Source organism: Microcaecilia unicolor, chromosome 2 (genome assembly GCF_901765095.1).
Source record: "Microcaecilia unicolor chromosome 2, aMicUni1.1, whole genome shotgun sequence".
In the NCBI taxonomy this organism is placed as follows: domain Eukaryota; kingdom Metazoa; phylum Chordata; class Amphibia; order Gymnophiona; family Siphonopidae; genus Microcaecilia; species Microcaecilia unicolor.
The window spans coordinates 118,813,995-118,836,637 of NC_044032.1; positions in this window are offsets into that span (position 1 = coordinate 118,813,995).

Sequence of the window (22,643 nt, forward strand, 5' to 3'; positions counted from 1 at the left end):
TCAAGAATGAAATAGAAATCTTAGAGGCCCTTTTACTAAGCAGCGCTAAAAAGTGGCCTGCGCAATCCCCTGGGTCTTTCCCATATGCTAAGGCTACTTATAATGCTGCCAAGAAATGGCCAATTTTCCTATTTTTTCAATAGTGGCCACACGCTAATTTTCCCAATAGCGTGTGAGCACTTACCAACATCTATTTTGTAAGCGATAGGGGCTCACATGCGAATCTTATGCTAATCAGTTAGCACACAGCAGTGCCCATGCACTAACCTGTTAACATAGCTGTGCCTACTCTCTGCCCCCACACCCCCCACACCCCTGCAATAAAAAATAAAATTTGTTTTTTGTCGCGTGCACATACAAAAACTTCTATGGGACGCATGAGCACACCCCATGGAAGTGCTTTTTTAAAACTTTTATTTGTTTTATTTATTAAATTTTGAATAACAAAGAAGTCACCCCCTCCTACCCCACAATACAGAACCCGCAGGGCATAACTTCACAAATTGAGAATCCATAACTGAAGGTTATACAGAATCCAGTGAACAAAACACATCTAACGGAGCCCAAATTGTCTGGAATTTGGGAACACAGTGTTGTTTGACAGAAGCAACTTCTTCATACTTTCACACAAGACAGACTCCAGACCATCAAGCATTCAAAGATAATGCAGAGCTGTCTTCCCTTCAAACAGTGCCTCAACTGCAGCCACTGGAAGTAATGCAGAGATTCCAAATGAAACTCCGTATACAAGTCCTCAAAGGTCTTGAAGCTTCACTACACCTCCCCCGAAATGACTAACTACCCCCCCCCCCAGCCTGCCAATCCGACCAGTTTATGACCCTGTCCTTAACCTTTACCTCCAAATTTCTCCACAATGAAATGCAATCAGCAACTGGCCACAACAACCCCAGTCCCCAAGCAATAAACTTCAGCACCAGAGACACTACCTGCAAAACCAAAAACTGAGGTAAAACCCAACTAACTTGCGCTTTAAACAAATTGCACAGTACAAAGGCACAAATTCCTTATCCAACAACCTAGGGCCCTCCTCATCCTCTCCAGGTGAAAACCAAGCCATCACTGCAGTGACCAAAAAGGCAAAATAATATCATTTAAAATCTGGGAAATTTACTCCCCCATATTCCCCGAGCATCTTAATGCAATCTGGCTTACTCCTCCAAAGGAAACAAGAATATTTGCCCTCCAAAGTCTTATAAAAAGCATCTGAAAATGGAATTAGTACCATACTCAATATATAATTAACCTTAAGTGCCAACACCATTTTAATCGCCTCCAACCTCCCCCACCAGGTCAAATACAATGGAGACCATTTAATAAAAAGAGCATTCACCAGCTCCAGCCACACTTTCTTTAATTTACTTTACTTTAATAGGGATTTATATTCCGCTCACACGTTGAGAGATTCAGAGCAGATTATAGAACAAAGAAGCCAGTAACAATTACACTGGAATGTTGGTTACATAACAAGACAAAAAGACCATGGAGTGGAGGAGTGGCCTAGTGGTTAGAGCACCAGTCTTGCAATCCAGAGGTGGCCAGTTCAAATCCCCCTACTGCTCCTTGTGATCTTGGGCAAGTCACTCAACCCTCCATTGCCTCAGGTATAAACAGATTGTGAGGCCTCCTGGGGCAGAGAAATATCCAGTATCCCTGAATGTAACTCACCTTGAGCTACTACTGAAAAAGGTGTGAGCAAAATCTAAATAAATAAACATTATTACCTAATGGGAACAAGTTAACATTCATCTAATACAAAGGGACAGGCCTTCAAGTTCACATATTTAACTGGGCATGCCTAATGCATTTGTTAAAGGGAAACAGATCTTCAATTTTAACATTTAACATATTTAATTGGTCATGTTGGGAAAACAGTTTTTACATAGATTTTGGCTATACATATTTAATAAATGTGGATTTTAAGTCTTTACAGAATCCAGTATAGCAGTTGATGTTGAACACAGATGTGGGTAAGGAGTTCCAGAATTTTGCAACTTGATAAGAAAATAGGCCTGAGAAAGGTCTCTTGAGCGGAATTCCTTGTAGGATGCGAAGGATAGTTTTATTGTCTCGTAGCCTGAGTGCAGAGTTGAGATTAAAGGAGATATGTATGGTGGAGCACAGCCCTGAAAGCTTTAAAAGACAAAACAGCAGAGTTTGGAAGCACTTTTGGCCTCTACAGGGAACCAGTGTGTGCAGCGGGACATATAGATAAGAAACCCTATTGATTTTTTTCATGCCACAGATGAGTCTTATGGCTGAGTTTTGTATTGTCTGTAGTTAGTGTATCAGGTTTCTAGGGCATCTTAAGTAGATTATATTGCAGTAGTCTAGCTTGGTTAGAATCAGAGCCTGTACTAGGAGTCAGTTGTTCTTGTGTAAAGTATTTTCATATTTGTCAGAGGTTATGCATTTGGAAGAAACAATGCTTTATTGTCCTATTTACCTGTGTTTCCCAGAATAGGTTCTAGTCTATTATAATGTCAAGGATTTTAAGGGAGGGTTTTAGTTTGTAGGGTAGATCATTTACTATGAAGGAGCTGTTTTGGTCAATAATTGTACTGTGACCTGACAGGAGGGATTTTATTTTATCACAGTTTAGTTTCCAGTGATTATAAGCCATCCAGATTATAATTAGAGAGATACAATCTTCTAATAAAAGAAAGCTGCCCATTCAATTGCTGCATTCAAGCCTACTGGCTCTGTGGAGTGAAGCATAAATATCCAACATTGCTCACAGGTGATGGGATCAATCCCTACCCCAAATATTTTCTTGTATTTGATCAATAATAAAACACTTAAATTGATCAAAAGTGTGTCCAGTAGCCTTGCAATGCACTACCAAAGGCACCCCTGTTCTTAAACAAGAACCACATGATTTGTGTTCCAACATCTGGGTGTGCAAGTTTCGTGTGGTTTTACTTACATATAATTTATTACAGGGGCTCTTAAATACATATATTACTTACTTAGAAGTGCAGTCTGTAGTTAAAAAATCTGATAACATCTATTGTCTGCAGGATTTATAAATTCATTGCATTCCAACATCATACCACAAGTGCTACAACCTCCACATTTGAAATGTTCATACTGCAATCCATTTTGTTCATTGTCATATCGTCATGACAGCTGAGCTGGACACAACATTTCTTTTAAATTGTGATCCCTGGAGAAAGCTATACGTAGTTGGCTCTGATGAAACAATGGTGAACTTGAGCAATATCCCAGTTCTCTTTATTATTGTGTCCATCTCTTCCCCTCCCTTTGTAAATCTCAAAAAAATATCTCTTTTTGAATTTCTTCCACAGCAGATCTATTACTATCTAAAAATAACAGATCATTATATTTGGCTCTAGTGTAGGCTTTCTTGATTCTTTTGGAGGATATCCATGATTAAATAAATCATCTGCTAACTTTGTCTATTGAATCTTGAATTCTTCCATATTAGTACAAATTCTCCTGAATCTCAAGCATTGTGAATATGGCAAACTGTCTTTCAAGGTGCGAGGATGACAACTTTTTATTGTAGAAAAGTGTTCCTATCAGTGCTCTTTTTAAAAACTTTAGTAATGAACTTTCCATCTCGCCGTGTATTTCTACATCTAAAAAATGAATGTGAACACTAGACTTATTACGAGTAAATTGGATGGTTCAATTACAACCATTCAACAAGGTCAAAAAACTTGACAATGTTACTTCTTCATCTTTCCATACCATACCATAAAGAAGAACTGGGATATTGTTCAAGCTCAACCATTGTTTCATCAGTCAACTACGTATAGCTTTCTCTAGGAGTTGCAATTTAAAAGAATGATTGTGAAAAAAAATATTTTCTCCTATTTGTTTTAAACATATTGCCAAGTGATTTCATTATATGTCTCCTGGTCACAAATAACATCAATCCATGGCACAGAGGACTCAACATGGCCATGTTTTGGCACTAGGCATGCGTCAGAAATCAGCAGTACCAAAACACAGGTTCAGCGAACATTGCATATCTCATAGTGGCAGAAGGAGGCATTTCTCTCTACGTTCATTTCAAGTCCACCTTACTAGGCTATCTCTGCTCATCAGTCATAGCTGTCGGAAACTAATCCCCCCTCCCAATATTTAACACCATTTAACCAGCTATCCAGCAATATTCAGCAGGAAATCCCCAGTTATGTCCCACTGAATATTGCCGGTTAGCGCTTACTCCCAAATTCTAATATGGTGCCTTAACTTGTGTGTGCTAGTTTGGCCGCATGGCCAAATTGTGCACACAACTTCATTAACAAGCCAGTGAGCACTGATAATTGGTACTTAACAACCAATTAGCAGCACTAATTGGCTTTAATTAGAATGTACACACAATTTTCTAGACATATTCTACAACATGGTGCACGCAAATTCTAATGCATGTAGTTGAAAAGGGGGCATGGCCATGGGCTTGGAATGCACACTATTATGGAATACACCTGATCTGCGCAGACTGCGCCTAACTTAGGCACTGGTATTTAGCCTGGTTTTAGGTGGCCTAAATGGGTTTGCCTAAACTGTAGTCACAAGAACAGTGCATGAACATATTCTATAAGCTATGCCTAACTTTAGGCATAGTTTATAGAATCACTCTAACCGTGTGGTTTTTTGCGCCAATTTTTAAGGCTCCATTTATAGAATTTGGCCCAGCTCTGTTGACCAGGGACTGTCTCTTCATGTTCAAGTGTACAGTGCTGCGTACGTCTAGTAGTGCTGTAGAAATGGTAAGTAGTAGTAGTATAACTGGTTATATCATGCAATATAACCGGCTATTTGCTAATATTCAGTGTATTGTTGGGTATGTTTGGCGGCAAAATAGCATGAAATATCTTTGGCCAGTTTAAACTTAACCGACCAGTGCTGTGAATATCAGCTTGGTCGGTTAAATTTAAATCAGCCAAAAAAAAGCCCAGATATTCAATGCCAGTCACCAGAAGCGGCCAGAATTGAATACCTGGGCTGACCGCTGACTGCAGGAGTTATCTGGGCTCCCTCTCGCGGTCTGAATATTGGGTCCTACATGTTTTAAATAAACACTGAACGATGTGGTATACAGTCTTTCCATCATCTGTTATCTTTCCTCACTTTTTATCCACATGCAGTTAATATGCACATTGGTACTGTATGCACAACAGTAAGAAATGCTTCTGAGGCATGCTACCTGTACCATATATTAGCCTGAATGATGGTTATTTGTGAATAAGTATATATGCCTCTCCAGAGTGTGTGTATTGCTAGTGTCATATGTATAAGACTACAGATATGAAGATGATAACATAGGAAGGAGGTATATGTAGCAGGTGACAGTAATAGGGTGACTGTGTACATAAAGCAAGCATCGGTATCTGCTGCATAGAAAGTGGCAATGCAATTTGTGGAGAGCTGAACGGAGTTTACATTTTCTTCTTACGGCATGTGAAAATGTAAAATGGTGTGGCTTGCTTAAGTTAGGTTTCCCTTTTTTGCCTTCAGAGGTACGGGGCAACAAATAAATTGTAAGTGATACTTTTTTATTGGACTAACTTAATATGTCTGTAAGTAGCTCTCTAGAGTTATCCACTCTTCGTTAGGTCAGAGGCATAACTCTCGAAAGCCAGTCACAAATGCATTAAGTTAGTCCAATAAAATGATCTCACCTATTACAACTTGTTTGTTGACCCTTCCTTCTACATAGCCGTGAGAGGAAAAGAGAAGGAAAGTGGTAAAATTGCTTCCAGAGATATAATGTGTCAGCAGCAAAGGCCTTCATGAGCTATTCTAGCCTCAGACAGATATAAATATATTTGAGTTTGAGCATTCTAAGAGGCAAATAAAAGAATGCATCTGGGTAAGGGGGGAGGGGCAAGATGGCCGCCAGCAAGGATGTCTAGAACTGAGCTCCACTTGAACCTCCATGTTTTATTTTGATTTTCTGCTTGAACTTACCTTTTCTCAATGCCTAAGCAGAAAGGGAAGCCTCGGGCTCCCTCCAGCTTGGTCAGCTCCCTGCAGCATACAGAGATAACTCGGTTCACTTGTCAGAATGTTACCCCAGGTGTTTCTGCTGTGCAAGGCAAGAGGAAGAGCCCTGCATTAGAGAGCAAAGCATCGCTCAGCCCAGTTCACCCAGCGGTTCCTCCAGTGCTCTGAAGAATGATGATCCCTGAAATGCTGTTGGCAATGGTTCTGCTGCTATTAGCCTCTGAAGGGGGACAGGCTTCACCCTCTACTTCGGTGCTATTGTTATCGTTGGGCAGTGCTGAGATACAGTCCATTTCTGGAGAGACCAAGGAAGCTCCAGGGGAGGGATTGGTGCTTCCCCCTTACCCCTCCCCCCCCCCCCACCCAGTCAAAACATCAAAAGTAACTCTTGACACTATCTGGGCTGGGCTGGACTGGAATCTATCTATAAGGTATGTTCCTTGGCATTCCTTTTGACCTACAAGTGCATCCACTCCGCAGCTCCTCAGTACCTTTCCGCTCTCATCTCTCCCTACACTCCTCCCCGTGAACTCCGTTCACTGAGTAAATGTCTCCCGTCGTCCCCCTTCTCCCCCACTGCTAACTCCCAGCTTCGTTCCTTCTATCTCGCTGCTCCCTATGCCTGGAATAGACTCCCTGAGCCAGTACGTCAGGCTCAGTCTCTGGCTGTCTTCAAGTCTAGGCTTAAAGCCCACCTCTTTGCTACTGCTTTCGACTCCTAACCATGACTCTCTTACTCAACACCCTCACTTATCACCCCTACCACTGCAGTTTCCCCACCCCTAGCTGTCTGTTCATCTATCCAATTTAGATTGTAAGCTCTGTTGAGCAGGGACTGTCTTTTCATGTTAATTTGTACAGCGCTGCGTAAGTCTAGTAGCGCTATAGAAATGTTTAATAGTAGTAGTAGTAGTAGTAATTTCCAGTGGTGGCTGAGAATTCTCATGGAATTCAGAAGGCTGAAGAAACTTTGAAAGTACATGGAGAGTACTGAAAAGTTAACAGGCCAAGTTACTCAGGTTAAAATTTCTCAAGTTACTTGTTTACAGGATAGTTTGTTATTTCAAAGGAAAATTAAAAATTTTGAGAACCACATTAGATACCTGAACTTGCGTCTGTTAAATTTTCCTCGGTGAATATTGATGTTGCCTAAGGCAATATTTTAGAAATATCTTCAAGAGGTGTTTAAATACTCTATTGAGGCATTCTCTCCTTTGCATAGGATCTACTTTCTACTAGTTTCTAAAGAAGCAATCTACTCTGATAGAGGATCTTCAATGGTGGATGTTTCCTCAGATAGCCTGAACCTGACTGATATATAAGAGAAATCACAAGCGGAGGTTGTGATAAGGTCTACTTTGTTGGTGACTTTTGTCCTTAATCAGGATAAGGAAGCTTTAATGCGATTATACTTTAAAACTAAAGACCTGAATTTTTATGGTGCTAAAGTTTCCATTTTTCCTGATGTGGCTAAATCTACCCGTCAGACAGAGGCAGTACCTGACCCTTTGTCAAAGAGTATTGGACGTGGGTGCTAAGTTTCAGCTAAGATATCCATGTAAATGTGTAGTTCATTTAGATACCCACACCTATATTTTTTATGATGCCTCAATTGCAATTTTTTCTCAAAGGGAAAGGCACTGCTACAGATGGGACTTGAGATACATTTGACTCCCTGAGCTATTTATGATATTGGATTGTTCACTTGCTTTTGTTTAGAATTTGTTCTTTGTTTTTCCTCTTCCTTGAAGAGCTTCTGATTCGTGCTCCCTCTCCATTTGTGGACTATATAGACCTAATTCTCTTAGGGACCCTCTTACTACAGGGTTACCGCGCGGCAACCCGGAACTACTGCTGGCCCAACGTGGCATCCGGCAGGTAGTTCCACCTCAAGCACATGCCATTTCCAGCGCAACAAAAATAATTTTCTAATTTTTACCATTGCACTAACCTGGTGGTAATTAGGCAGTGCCGTGCATTGCCTGGTTACCACCGGGTTACCACGGGAACCCTTAAAACGCTCAATGCTGCATGGCATGCCATTTTTTTAGGGGCTTTTTACCCGCTGCAGTAAAAATGGCCCCCGCCGCTACCACAGGGTCCTTTTTACCGCAGCTCGGTGAAAGGGCCCCTTATTTATTTGAATTATTTTTTTCTTGTTATAGTTAGGCTCTTTATTCTAATTTAAATTTTGTTTTGATGTAATTTTTCGAATTGTCAAAAAAAAAGCATGCATCTAGTTATTAACACTCTGATGCCCTGTGCTGGTCCAGGTCAAAGCACAGGGCATCAGGAGTGTCCTGAGCAAGAATTCAACCCTGTGCAACATGACCCCTTGTGCCCTCACCCCATCCACTGCAGTGCGGCCACCACAGAGAAGACAATGGATGGAGAATGATTTTTGTGGTCCTTCTTCCTTGCACAGCCCTCCATGATCAGGGATATTGCAAGCTAAGCACTGCCTGATTACCATTGGGTAAACACTGGCACTATAAATATAAAAAAAATGTTGTAACACCAGAAATGGCACATGCTAGAGGTGGGAACTGCCGCTGGGCTGCTACAGTAGCCCGGCGGTAGTTCTCGATTAGCAAGTGGTAAGCCCACAGTGGGCGTACCGCTGCTTGGTAAAAGACCCCCAAAGATAGGAACTGAGTTTTGTGCAGTCTTATTTATGTGGTGACCTTGGCTGGTTAACAGGTGAATATGGGCACTTAACTAGCCACGTGCTGACTGTGTCCCCGGAATGCCCCCAAAATAGCTAGTTTAAAGACAGGTGCTAACCGGGCATTTTCACCGGTTAAGTGCCACCAAAAATGACCAGTTAGCTCCAAACAAGTCATTTAACCAGCCAGGAGCTCTTTGTAGCCTGTTAAATTGCTTTTAATATCGACCCGTACGTGTATACCTCAGAACTTTACTCCTGCTCCCCAGAAATGCCTCTGTGTGGTTGATATAAAAGATAGTATTACAGAGTAAGCATGCATATCTGTACCTGAGCAATTTTATAACCGTCATTTTTCATGTGCAAACCATGCATTATAAAATAATGCCCCTGAAATGCTGAATTTTAAAATTAGCTGGTTCTAAGCACCTAAATTTAGGTGCCTTCAATCACAAGGTACTTAAATGTAGGCGCCCTAAAAGGGTGCAGAACCAGGGAAGTGGAATGAAATTATGAGCTCAGCAGTATTCCAGTTTTGGGCTTTTTAGTAAAAAGTTTTTTTAAAAAAACCCACAGCAGGCCTAGCTTTAGGCACCTCAATTTAAGGTTCCTAAAGTTAAAATTAGGTGCCTATATTAAAAAAATGTTTTTATGTGTCTTTACGTTCTGAATATAGGCTCTTAACTTTTTTTGCCTAACCTAAGAACCTCTTTTAAGATGTTCAGCCCTCTTTGTATACTGGATTTATATCATAGATATTTTTGAAAACTTAATAGAAAACAAAGAGGGCAATTAAATTCTCACCTCATTTTAGGTACCGCAGAGGGATGTGCTTAGCAGCAATTCTATAATGGCTTAAATGTGTGCCTAAACCATTATAGAAAACAAGCACAAAGTTGTTTTAGCATGCCAAAAATTAGGCTGCCAGCTTATGTCATGTCAAAGGTTGGTGTAAGTTGGCATGGCTATGTGTGCCAACCAACATACCCAAGTATTCTATAACTTGTGTACATTGCTTGACAAAACGGTCGTGACACACATCCATGGTGACACATCCCTTGCTGTTGTACACTATCAGCCGAATTCAGTAAATGGCGTGCAAATTTTTGCACACAAATTGCGTTCTATCCTCAGATATGCACACAACTCAATTGGCTAACGAGCCAATTAGTGCCAATAATTGGGTGCTATCAATTATCAGCGTTAATTGGCAACATTTTGGATTTGAGTGTACATCTTGCTAGGTGCTATTTTATAAAGAATCTTATAACGTGCGACTCAAAAGGAGCATGGCCATGGGAGGGACATGGGTGGGTCAGGGGCATCACTAAAGATGTATGCAGTATTACTGAATACTAGGGATCCACGTCTAAATTAGCCAATTACTGTCAATGAGCCTATTAGTGCAAATGAGCCAATTAGTGCCAATAATTAGGTGCTAACAATCAATTATTGGCGTTAATTGGCAACATTTTGGATTTGAGTGCGCATCTTGCTAGGTGCTATTATATAAAGAATCTTATAACGTGTGACACAAAAGGAGCATGGCCATGGGAGGGACATGGGTGGGTCAGGGGCATCACTAAAGATGTATGCAGTATTACTGAATACCAGGGATCCACGTCTAAATTAGCTAATTAGTATCAACGATCCAATTAGTGTCAACGAGCCAATTAGTGCAAATGATCCAATTAATGTCAATAATTGGGTGCTAACAATCAATTATTGGTATTAATTAGCAACATTTGGGATTTGTGCGCGCATCTTGCTAGGCACTATTCTATAAAGAATCTTTAGCATGCGACTCAAAAGGAGCATGGACATGGTTGGGTCAGGGGAATCACTAAAGATGCAGGCAGTATTACTGAATACCAGGGATCCACATCAAAATTACATGCCAGGATTTACACCGGGTTTCAGTTAGTGTAAATCTTTGCAAAATGTTTGGTGCAGAAATTGGCTCAAAGTGCTATTTTATAAATGGCACACAGCTCGGAGCGCTGTCTATAGAATAGCATTCTGCATGTATTTTTTCGGTGCCATTTTTTGAGGGCCATTCACTGAATCTAGTCCTATATGAATTAGGTGTACCATATATAGACTAGTGTCTAACTCTTACACCAAAACCTACCAATTAGAGGTGACAATCACATGCGTACATGATAGTATTCTATAAATAGGGTGCACTATTGGCGCCTATATGTAGGCACCAGGTTCTAGAATGAGGGAGACAGGTTGCCTTGTTGCCATGTTTTGCAAAATCTCTGTGGGGGTGCAAAGTCTCCAAAAGAGATAGTTTTGTACATACCATGACAGCAATGAACCTCGGTCCTAAGCCAGGCTATATGGAGTATGATCGCAGTCTCTCAAATTTACTGCTAACATTCACCATAGTTCTTGTATTGTACCAAAGAAAACTTTGTTCTGTTTCCTCGGAGGGCAACACGAAGCGTGAAAAAGTACTAAAAACAAATATTTTTGTTCAATGTTTACTGAAGAAGGGCTAGAGAAGGAAGACAGAGTAGGAGTCAATATCCAGAAGAGGTGTTATGAGAAGATTTCCAGAGAGGGAAAGATCTTCACTGGTAAGAATTTGCTGAGAAATTGTTTTTAAACTTGGGGAAAGGTAGACTTAGAGTTAAATAGGTAACCTCAGAGACATTATTATAAGTGCTCACTTAGCAAAGGGGTTTAAAGAAGAGCTTTTCTTATCATATAAAGTCTGCTACAATTCAATAGACTAGTATTTAAGAGGGCTATTTTAAAATTATCAAAGTATCAGTATAAAGCACACCTAATAGGCACAGGAAGCTTCAGTTTAGACTTTTTAACTTTAGCTAAATTCTCTGTCAATATAAACAGAAAGCAAGGTAGGGTCATACTTATGAATATCTAGTTAAAATAATTTGCTAGAGAAAGAAACCTTCACAGAGAACCTTTTGCAAGAGTTTTCCTTTTAGGCAGCAAGATAAACATTATGTTCAGTGACCTGTCAATCCAAACCATAGTGACTGATTAAAGAAAAAAGTTCAAAAGGGCCCTACTGGCACACTGATTGCATTGTAAATTATCAAGGAAGCACAAGCACATAAGTAAGGCAGGGCTAAGTTCCCTTCATGCCAGAAGAGGTGCTGTGAGAGGACTTGGGGGATGATCAGAAGAAAATGCCGTTGCTAGAACTGTTAGCGCCATACTAGCACCGGTGTTTGCTACCGCCCAATGATCAGAGTCCCCGAGCATGTGAAACAACATGCTCGAGGGCTCTGAACACAACTAGCATGCAAATGCATGCAAAATAGGGCTAAACATATTCATCCCCAATGATCAGCGACCAGCACGCCAAAGATTGGATCGCTGGCTGCGGCAAACCCTACGCCAGCTCCGAGCTGGCATTAGGATTTGCAGATCATTGGGGAGCAATGGTGAGCCCTGTCCAGAATGCATTTGCATGCTAGCAGGCCCCCATTCCCCCCAACAAAGCAAACCTGGAAGACCCTCCCAGCGACAGGGGGCTGGAGGTCCGGCGGACCTCCGGTCCCCCTGACGATCCCCCGCCCCAGGCTCAGGGAGGGCTGGAGATCTGGTGGGTCTCCAGCCCCCCCCCCCAACTCCCTTCAACATTTCCAAAACAGTCCCTGGTGGCCCAGTGGGCAACCAACCCCCCCCCCCTCAAGCGACAGGGGGGCTGGAGGTCCACTGGACCTCCGGTCCCCATGACAATCCCCCCCCCCCAGGTTCAGGGAGGGCTAGAGATATAGTCGGTCTCCAGCCCCCCTAACCCCCCCCAGCAAAGGGTCCCTGGTGGTCCAGTGATCAATCTGCCCCCCTCCCTACCTACCCCTACCTTGTGGGTTGGAGGAGGGAGGTAACCTGCCTCCCTCCTCTTCCTTCGACGCCGCAAAATGGTGGCGCCCAGTCCTACCCAGTGTATCCTTGGATGTGCTGGGTGGGGCTACACACCATATAATGGAGAAACCCACCGGATCTCCAGCCCTCCCTGAACCTGGGGGGGGGGGGGATCGTCGGGGGGACAGGAGGTCCAGCGGACTTCCAGCCCCCTGTCACTCTGGGGGGGGGGGGGGGTTGCTCACTGGGCCACCAGGAACTGTTTTGGAAATGTTGAGGGGAATTAGGGGGTGGCTGGAGACCCACTGGATCTCCAGCCCCCCCTGAACCTGATGGGGAGATCATCCGGGGGACCGGAGGTCCACCGGACCTCCAGCCCCCATTGCTCGGGGAAGGGGTAGTTGGGGCCTGGTGGTCCCATGGACCTCCAGCCCCTGTGTTTGACAGGTTTGGGCTTTTGACAGCCCAGACCTGTCAAACAAGTGTGGGAGGATTGTGCTGAGCGCATGCTCAGGCACAATTCTCCCGCACTTCTACCCCATGATCAGAGATAATTGTGTGCTTAAATTTGCATATAATTATCTCTGATCATAGGACTAATAACGCCCCGCGTTGTTCCAGCGCTATTTTTGGAGCGCTGTTTGGAACAGCGCGGGGTTTTGATCATCTATCTGTTAGAGAGAGAGTCAGAAAGAAAGAGAGAGAGAGAGATCTTCACTGGTAAAAATTTGCTGGGAAATTAACAGATTCTAATTCACTGACCACCACTTGCACAGATATTCCACCAGCTGATGATCTTGCAAGATACGTTCAGGAAAAAATTACTAATTTGCAAAAAACAATCCAACAGTACACTACTGACATTGATTACTTTCTCAGCTGTCTCTCAACTATGTTATGACTCTGCCCTGGTATCATGCTCTCATTCATTTCGCCCCCTGGTGGTCAGACCTGGTGGTCGCAATGGACTGTCTGTTGATGGTTTTCCCGGTTCCAGAAGTCATGCAGGTCCGGTCCGGATTTTCTAGCCTGCCAGTTGGTCTCGAGACTTTTTGGAACTAAGCTGTTTCCGTACCTGGTGAACTCCCTGGCTGTTGGACTTTATTAACCACCTGGAAGTGTTTCTAGTTTGCCTTGCAACAGAGGTCCTCAGAGGTGTGTCTTCTGCGGTTGTTTGTTGCTGTGCTTTCCCTGCTGCTTTCAGTTTCTGCCTTTGAACCTTTGCCTGGACCTGGACTTTGACTTTGCTTGCTGCCTGCCTTTGAACCTTTGACTGGACCTGGACTTTGACTTTGCTTGCCGCCTGCCTTTGAACCTTTGCCTGGACCTGGACTTTGATTTTGCTTGCCACCTGCCTTTAAACCTTTGCCTAGACCTGGACTCTGACCTTGCTTGCCGCCTGCCTTGGAACCTGTGCCTGGAGCTGGACCTTGACTTTGTTTGCCTGACCCTGGTTGTGCTGGGTTCGTGGACTATCTTCCTGCTCCCTGCTCTGGCTTCTGTTCCAGTGGGTGTTCCTCCTGCCGCTGCCGCCTCGGCAGTAGCCCAAGGGCTCACTATCCAGTGTTTCGTGTGAAGCGTGACAACTATCCCTGGTGAAAATCCTGCAGACCATTTTTTGTCTACCTTTGCCCCACTCTCCTTGGAGGCTGTCACCCAGGGGGTTCACAAATTTTCCAAAAAGTACTGTCGGCTAGACCCTTGCCCTAATTACTTGCTCAATTCAGCACCTTCCTGCTTTTTTGCAGACCTCAGTACCTACCTCAACTTTATGCTCAAACGCAGTCAATTCCCTGTATCACATGGCGACATATTGCTTACGCCAATTCCAAAGGACTCCAAGAAAAAGAATGGTGACCTTACCAATTATTGCCCTGTTGCATCAATTCCACTTTTTGAAAAAATGATAGAGAGCATGGTGACGAAACAACTTACTATCTTGACAAGTTTTCTATTTTCCACGAATCAGACTGAGATTCGTGGAAAATAGAAAACTTGTCAAGATAGTAAGTTGTTTCGTCACCATGCTCTCTATCATTTTTTCAAAAAGTGGAATTGATGCAACAGGGCAATAATTGGTAAGGTCACCATTCTTTTTCTTGGAGTCTTTTGGAATTGGCGTAAGCAATATGTCGCCATGTGATACAGGGAATTGACTGCGTTTGAGCATAAAGTTGAGGTAGGTAGTGAGGTCTGCAAAAAAGCAGGAAGGTGCTGAATTGAGCAAGTAATTAGGGCAAGGGTCTAGCCGACAGTACTTTTTGGAAAATTTGTGAACCCCCTGGGTGACAGCCTCCAAGGAGAGTGGGGCAAAGGTAGACAAAAAATGGTCTGCAGGATTTTCACCAGGGATAGTTGTCACGCTTCACACGAAACACTGGATAGTGAGCCCTTGGGCTACTGCCGAGGCGGCAGCGGCAGGAGGAACACCCACTGGAACAGAAGCCAGAGCAGGGAGCAGGAAGATAGTCCACGAACCCAGCACAACCAGGGTCAGGCAAACAAAGTCAAGGTCCAGCTCCAGGCACAGGTTCCAAGGCAGGCGGCAAGCAAGGTCAGAGTCCAGGTCTAGGCAAAGGTTTAAAGGCAGTCTGGGTTTCGTTCCTTTCACAGCACTGAAACCATGCTCATCACTTTACTTAACAGCTTTCGGAAGGAAATAGCTCGAGGCAAAAGTATATTGTTACTACAGTTCGATATGTCAAGTGCTTTTGACATGGTTGATCACACCATACTACTGAACCTCCTCGACAGCATAGGAATCTGTGGACATGTTCATAGCTGGATTAAGGGCTTTCTCTCTTCTAGAACTTACCAAGTAATCGCCAACTCAGTTTTATCGCAGTCGTGGAAAGCAGTTTGTGGAGTCCCTCAAGGCTCTCTACTATCGCCAACACTAATCAATATCATGATGATTCCACTGGCCAAGACCTTAAGTAAATTAGGTCTCAACCCGCATATCTATGCTGATGATGTTACTATTTATATTCCCTTCCAAAAAGACTTGTCCAAGATCTCTAGTGAAATTAGCTGCTGTTTAAATACGATGTACTTTTGGGCATCTTCTTTCAAACTCAAACTGAATGCTGACAAAACACACTGCCTCCTATTATCGTCTCAGCACAACAAGTACAGACCTTCAACATTAATCACCCCCACCCTGAACCTTCCCATAATAGAAAGCCTCCAAATTTTAGGAGTCACCCTTGACCGCTCACTTACATTCGAAAAACACGTTAACTCCACCACAAAGAAGATGTTCTTCTCGCTGTGGAAACTAAAAAGAATTAAACCATATTTCCCATGAGAGGTCTTTCGCAATCTCATACAGTCCGTTGTTCTCTGCCATCTGGATTACTGTAACGGAGTCTATACTGGATGTAAGCAGCAACTACTTAAGAAACTGCAGACGGCCCAAAATACAGCGGCCAGATTGGTTTGTGGAAAGTCAAGGTTTGAAAGTGCCACGCCCCTCCAAGAGAAACTACATTGGCTACCTGTCAAAGATCGAATCACCTTTAAACTCTGCTCTCTAGTTCACAAAATCCTATATGGTGAGGTACCTGGCTACATGATTGATCTCATCATCCTACCTCTCCGGAATACATTTAGACTCTCTCGTTCATATCTTACCCTTCATTATCCAGAATGCAACGGCATCAAGTACAAATCCATGTATGCTACCTCCTTCTCTTTCATCAGCACTCAGCTTTGGAACTCTTTGCCAAAGACCATTAAAACCATCACCAACCATCTAACTTTCAGGAAATCTCTAAAGACCATGTTATTTGGAAGTGCTTATTCCACTGCCTCTGCATGTGACTCCACTGTTGGAAGCGCATCGATCTAGAGACATTTTGGACACATTCCCCTTCCCTCTTCCCTCCAGGTTTTCCTAATCCTTACGTCCATTCCTACTCTTCCCCAATATCTCTTGTAGGATTTCTGCTGTATTAGCTTCATTTTACTGCATTGGCATCTGCCTCTGTGGTCCGTTGTAAGCCACATTGATCCTGACACTGTTGGGAAACTGTGGGGTATAAATGAGATAAATATATAAATATGTTTCTTTAAGTTTCATAAGCCTGTCTCTATATGTTTTCTGACGGAGACCACTTACCAATTTTGTAGCCATCCTCTGGACCAACTCTATCCTGTTTATATCTTTCTGTAAGTGCAGTCTCCAGCATTGCACACAGTATTTTAAATGGGGCCTCACCAGAGACTTGTACAAGGGCACTATCACCTCTTTTTTTCCTGCTGGTCATCCCTCTCCTCATGCACCCGAGCATCTTTCTGGCCTTGAGTGCCACCTTTTCTACCTGTTTGGCCACCTTAAGGTCATCAGACACAATGGCCCCCAAGTCCCACTCTTCTTTTGTACACAGAAGCTCTTCACCCTCTATCGTTTTGAATACTGGACCCTTGTTTTTTTTTTTTTGCAGATGGTACAAAGATCTACAACAGTGTAGATATGCCAGAAGAAGTAGAAAAAAAGGTAGCATGATCTGAGAAGCTTGATGAGTGGCAACTAAAATTCAATGCATTGGGGACATAGAAACCCAAGAGAAAAGTATATGTTGTGCAGTATTCAGGGGAGAGCTTGGGGAGATTAAATCTGATTATCTCAAGGTAGCAAAGGAGTACTACAAGATAGTGCCCATAGCCAGAGTAATGTTAGAATGCTAAGGTGTATAAGGAGAGGTAGCACCAGTTGAAAAACTGAGGTGTTAATAGATCTGGAGAGATCATTGATTAGATCATTTTTTAATCACTGTGGATAATGATAGACTCTATACCTATATATATATTTAAAAAAAACAAAACAAAGACTGAGTAAAAGCAATCCCAATCAAAGCTACCCCATTGGCACAGAGTTTTCATAACAAACCCTAGGAAATGGGATTTAAAGACTGAAATATGCATACTGTAGAAAAGAGAATGGGAGAATGATTCAAACAACTCAAAAATATAAATAATGTGCATGTGACATATATTTTCCAATGAAAAAACAAACACTAGAAAAAGTGGTCATGGATTTGGTTTACTCAGGTGTAATCAGATCATATTTCTTGGTAGAAAGGGCTATGGATGCATGGTGCAGCTTCAGTGGAGGTGGCAGAGGCTGGAACAATTGATAAGAAGAGAGGGAGTCCAAAGCACATGATAGAAAGTACCAGCAAAAAAAGCACCAAGGGCCTCTGGGATAGGGATAGCAGAATTTTATTCTAAGACCTGACACTGGCCAAGTTCCGTCATAAGTGCCTGCATCAGGGATCACTCAGTACAAGAATGCTATCCAAAAAGAATATTGCAGCAATCCAATTCATAGGACTTTTCTATGTTCATGTCCTCTTGGCAAGCTGTTCTCAAGAGTTCCAGGAAAGACTCCAGTCCATAAGAATCCAGAATAATGGACTGGAACAATAACAGAATTCAAGAAAATATTAGGTAAATACAGAGAATCTTTACATATCAGTAAGTGAAGATAAAGCCTGAGATTGGGTCGGTTATGTGGTATTGCATCAGGAATGGGCAGACTAGATGGACCTAACAGTCATTATCTGTCCTCTGATTCTCTGTCTTTATGTACCCTGTTACTCTCTAGCTAAGTAAAGTTTTGTAGCAACATGATGTATTGTTGATATACTAGGATTTACTGCTCATATCCTCTGACTCTGTACTGCATTCTTATGTATTATATGAGAAGGGACGGTTAAATTCAAGCACTCTTTCACATAAGCACCTATGATCAGTGCAATACAGCGTACTGACAGCAGAGAATATATGCACTGGACAAGCTGACATTCAATTTTACCCTAGACTAAGCAATGCCAAGGAACAACAGGGCATTTGTGGGGAAGATCATGAATATTGTGCTCTACTGCCATCTGGTGGTAAAGAAGATTAAATTACTTCTTTATTAAGTTTTCCAGCCAAGAAAATGCAGAATGAAAGATAGATGTACAAAGTTTGTCTGAGGCAAGGCATCTGTTTTCAGTCAGCACCTGATGTCAGCATATTTCCACATTAATGCCAGACCTTTTGTTACGATGAAGAACAATTTTGATTTAAATCTTTTAAGTGAACTTTCATATTACCATCTCAAGGAATGGCTAGCAATGCAAGTAACCTCAAACAAATGGAAAGTACTTGCTTTACGTGTAATAAACTTTCTGCATTCATCACTCATCAGTCGTCAGTCAGTGTGTCTGTTCAGATTAAATGTCCCAGTTTTTCATATAATGCATCCCATCTGTTTCTGGAATAAAGTGCAATAATGCAGGTTTAATTATGATCAATGTATTATTAAGTATGCAAATTGTGCTAAAAGCTAAGGTTTTGATAAAGCTTTTATGTGTAGCTTAAAAACTGGAAGTCTACCTAAAAGCCATTTAGATTTAATAGCTTATCTGATTTACCAAGCAGACAGCAAATTGACTTGTTCATCCACAAGAGTACAGTTAAAAGTGCTATCCACCTAATTTTGCTGCTGTGAGATGGTTTAGGAATAAAGGACACAGGGCCTGATTATGAAAAACCATTTAATTTACATACTACAAATAAGCTACACTTATACCTCTGAGCACAGTTTTAGACCTTTTGTTAAGCAACTTGAAATATGTGAAGCTCAGTTTTGTAGAGGTCATGGAATGGATCCTCAGGAGCTTAGTCAAGATCGGGAGGCAGGGCTGGTGGTTGGGAGGCGGGGATAGTGCTGGGCAGACTTATACGGTCTGTGCCAGAGCCGGTGGTGGGAAGTGGGACTGGTGGTTGGGAGGCAGGGATAGTGCTGGACAGACTTGTACGGTCTGTGCCAGAGCCGGTGGTTGGGAGGCGGGGCTGGTGGTTGGGAGGCGAGGATAGTGCTGGGCAGACTTATACGGTCTGTGCCCTGAAGAGCACAGGTACAAATCAAAGTAGGGTATACACAAAAAGTAGCAAATATGAGTTATCTTGTTGGGCAGACTGGATGGACCGTGCAGGTCTTTTTCTGCCGTCATCTACTATGTTACTATGTTAGTTGGGGCATTCAAAATTTGCAAGTTTTTTTTTAACAAAAGGCTTGCTGTGCATGGAACCTTCTGTAAAATGCATATAAGGCAGTCAAAAAAGTATGTGTGTTCAGTGACACTGGCAGCCTTATTTTCGAAAGAGAAGGGTGCCCATCTTTCGACACAAATCGGGAGATGGGCGTCCTTCTCCCAGGGTCACCCAAATCGGCATAATCGAAAGCCGATTTTGGGCGTCCTTAACTGCTTTCCGTCGCGGGAATGACCAAAGTTTCCAGGGGCATGTCGGAAGCATAGCGAAGGCGGGACTGGGGTGTGCTTAACACATGGGCGCCCTCGGCCGATAATGGAAAAAAGAAGGGCGTCCCTGACAAGCACTTGGCCAACTTTACTTGGTCCATTGTTTCTTGTGAACGAGCCTCAAAAAGGTGCCCGAACTGACCAGATGACCACCAGAGGGAATCGGGGATGACCTCCCCTTACTCCCCCAATGGTCACTAACCCCCTCCATCCCTAAAAAAAACTTTTAAAAGATTTTTTGCCAGCCTCAAATGTCATACCCAGCTCCCTGACAGCAGTATGCAGGTCCCTGGAGCAGTTTTAGTGGGTGCAGTGCACTTCAGGCAGGCGGACCCAGGCCCATCCCCCCCTACCTGTTACACTTGTGGTGGTAAATGTGAGCCCTTCAAAACCCACCACAAACCCACTGTACCCTCATGTAGGTGCCCCCCTTCACCCCTTAGGGCTATGGTAGTGTTGTACAGTTGTGGGGAGTGGGTTTCAGGGGGGGGGGGTTGGTGGGCTCAGCACCCAAGGTAAGGGAGCTATGCACCTGAGAGCAATTTCTGAAGTCCACTGCAGTGCCCCCTAGGGTGCCCGGTTGGTGTCCTGGCATGTGAGGGGGACCAGTGCACTACGAATGCTGGCTCCTCCCAAGACCAAAGGGCTTGGATTTGGTAGTTTCTGAGATGAGCATCCTCAGTTTCCATTATCACCGAAAACCAGGGACGCCCATCTCTAAGGTTGACCTAAATGTTGAGATTTGGGCGTCCCCAACCGTATTATCGAAACAAAAGATGGACGCCCATCTTGTTTCGATAATACGTTCGATTATGCCCCTCTGTGATACCCCGAGCAGAGGTTTGAGGGTAGGCCTGTGAAATAACACAGCTGGACAAAGGTATGTAAAGAAAATAAGTGGTTTATTAAATTAATCCTGAGGCCTGTTACATCATAGGGCCAGGGTCATGAGGTGAAATGCCTCTGTAGTTCAGTAAATACAGTCTCAAGAAGGTCCAAAACACAGTCTGTAGCTGGTGGGGCTGCCACACCCCAAACACAACTTGTAAGTACTTCTCGGTTTTTCTCTGAGTTCCAGGTCTGGCTCCAGCCAGCAGAGCAAGGCCTTCTAGTCTTAAATCAGGATACAAAAGTGGCTTACCTCAGCCAGATCATGATCATTAGGCATAAACTGTGGCGGCATATGATGGGGCTCCCATTCTTCCTTCACTGGCCTCCTTAACCTTAGTCTGGCCCAGCCTTTTATACTTCCTGGTTCTGATTCCACCCCTCCCGGCTCACTTCCTCCCAGGGCTGGACTTGTGATCTTAAGATGTCTCAGGCTATTTGAGGGACTGTGCTTAAGGGTGAGGGGCAGTGTTTTATAAATCTCCTCACAGTCACATACAGTACAGCAGGAATAGCCATTTTATTTTTTTAAACATGTTTTTAAAAAAGAATGGTATCACATGGGGCTTTGTGCAAGTAAGTTTCAGTTTTCAATTTTATTTGATATACAGCAAATCCAAAAACTGTTTAAACAGTTTACAATAAAAAATAGTTTATATGTCATATAAAAGTAAAATAAGATAAAATATGTTCCCTACAGGCCATTGAACGAGCAAGTTATCAAGAGAGAATCCAATGCACATAAGTTAACATGAAAATGAGTTTTCGAAGCCACTAACTACATGTGTACATGCCATGTAGATGTGTATATGGTGGGCTTTACAAAACTGCATATTGACATGGGGCCAATTTAGGAGCTGAGTTCCAAAGCTCAAATTTTTTGCTTTTCAAGTTTTTTGTTTTGTTTTTTACAGCAGAGATATAAGTATAATTCCCCTCTCAATTACTTCTCTAAATCCCAGGCCTAAATGAGCTGATGGTAATGTGCAACTTGGAGCAGGTATAGATACCAACACTGAATTTCTTTTTTAACTATATGAGGGGAAAGGGTCCTGCCCACTTAAATCTCAATCAGTGGTGCTGCTAAATATCTCCTCTGAGTGCCATGGAACTGGTCAGTTAGTGCTGGGGTGGTCCATGGGCATATCTGGAAAATATGCGGGCTCCGGAGATGTTCATTGATGCTGCCCACATACCTAACAAGGCACACAGGACTCCACAAAAAGCAGTTCTATCTTTGCCCAGTTAGGTATACAAGTACTGGTGTGGTCTGGTTCTGGTCCAGGTACCAAATATATGTATCCTCAGCTCTTGTGTCGCGGAGCCCAAGGTTTATACAAGGGAATAAGATGCAACACCAAATGTACTTGCAAGTTAGCCAAAGCTTTAGAGAAGTCAGTGTCACAGCTGCAAAGACTAGTAGCCTTGTTTGACTGACTTATGAACATAACGTAACACGCTGTCTTGTATGCCGCAATTACAGATTATTACTTAATACAAATTTCCTAAATAACCAGGTTTTAATTCTCTTTCTGAAATCCAAAAATGAATGAGAACTATAAAAGGCAGGATGTCTTTCCATAATGTTGCAAACTGAAATGCCCAAGATTGTTCTAATAATCTCATCCTTTTTTTTCTATTTTACAGATGGAAAACAAATAAAACTGGGATTGTGGAATCTATGATTTCTAGAAGAAGTAGCAAAAACCACATGCTGGTGTAAATAATTCGGGCCAGACCTTGCAACATTTTATAAAGGACCCATACAGATTTAAATAGAATTCTTACTTCCATTGGTAATCAATATAGTTTAACAAAATAAGAAGTGATCCTATCATATTTACTCAAAGAAAAAATAAGTTGTACAGCCATATTTTGAATGGTGTGCGTTATTCTTAAGGGTTGATGAGAACAAGCTAAATAACAAATATTAC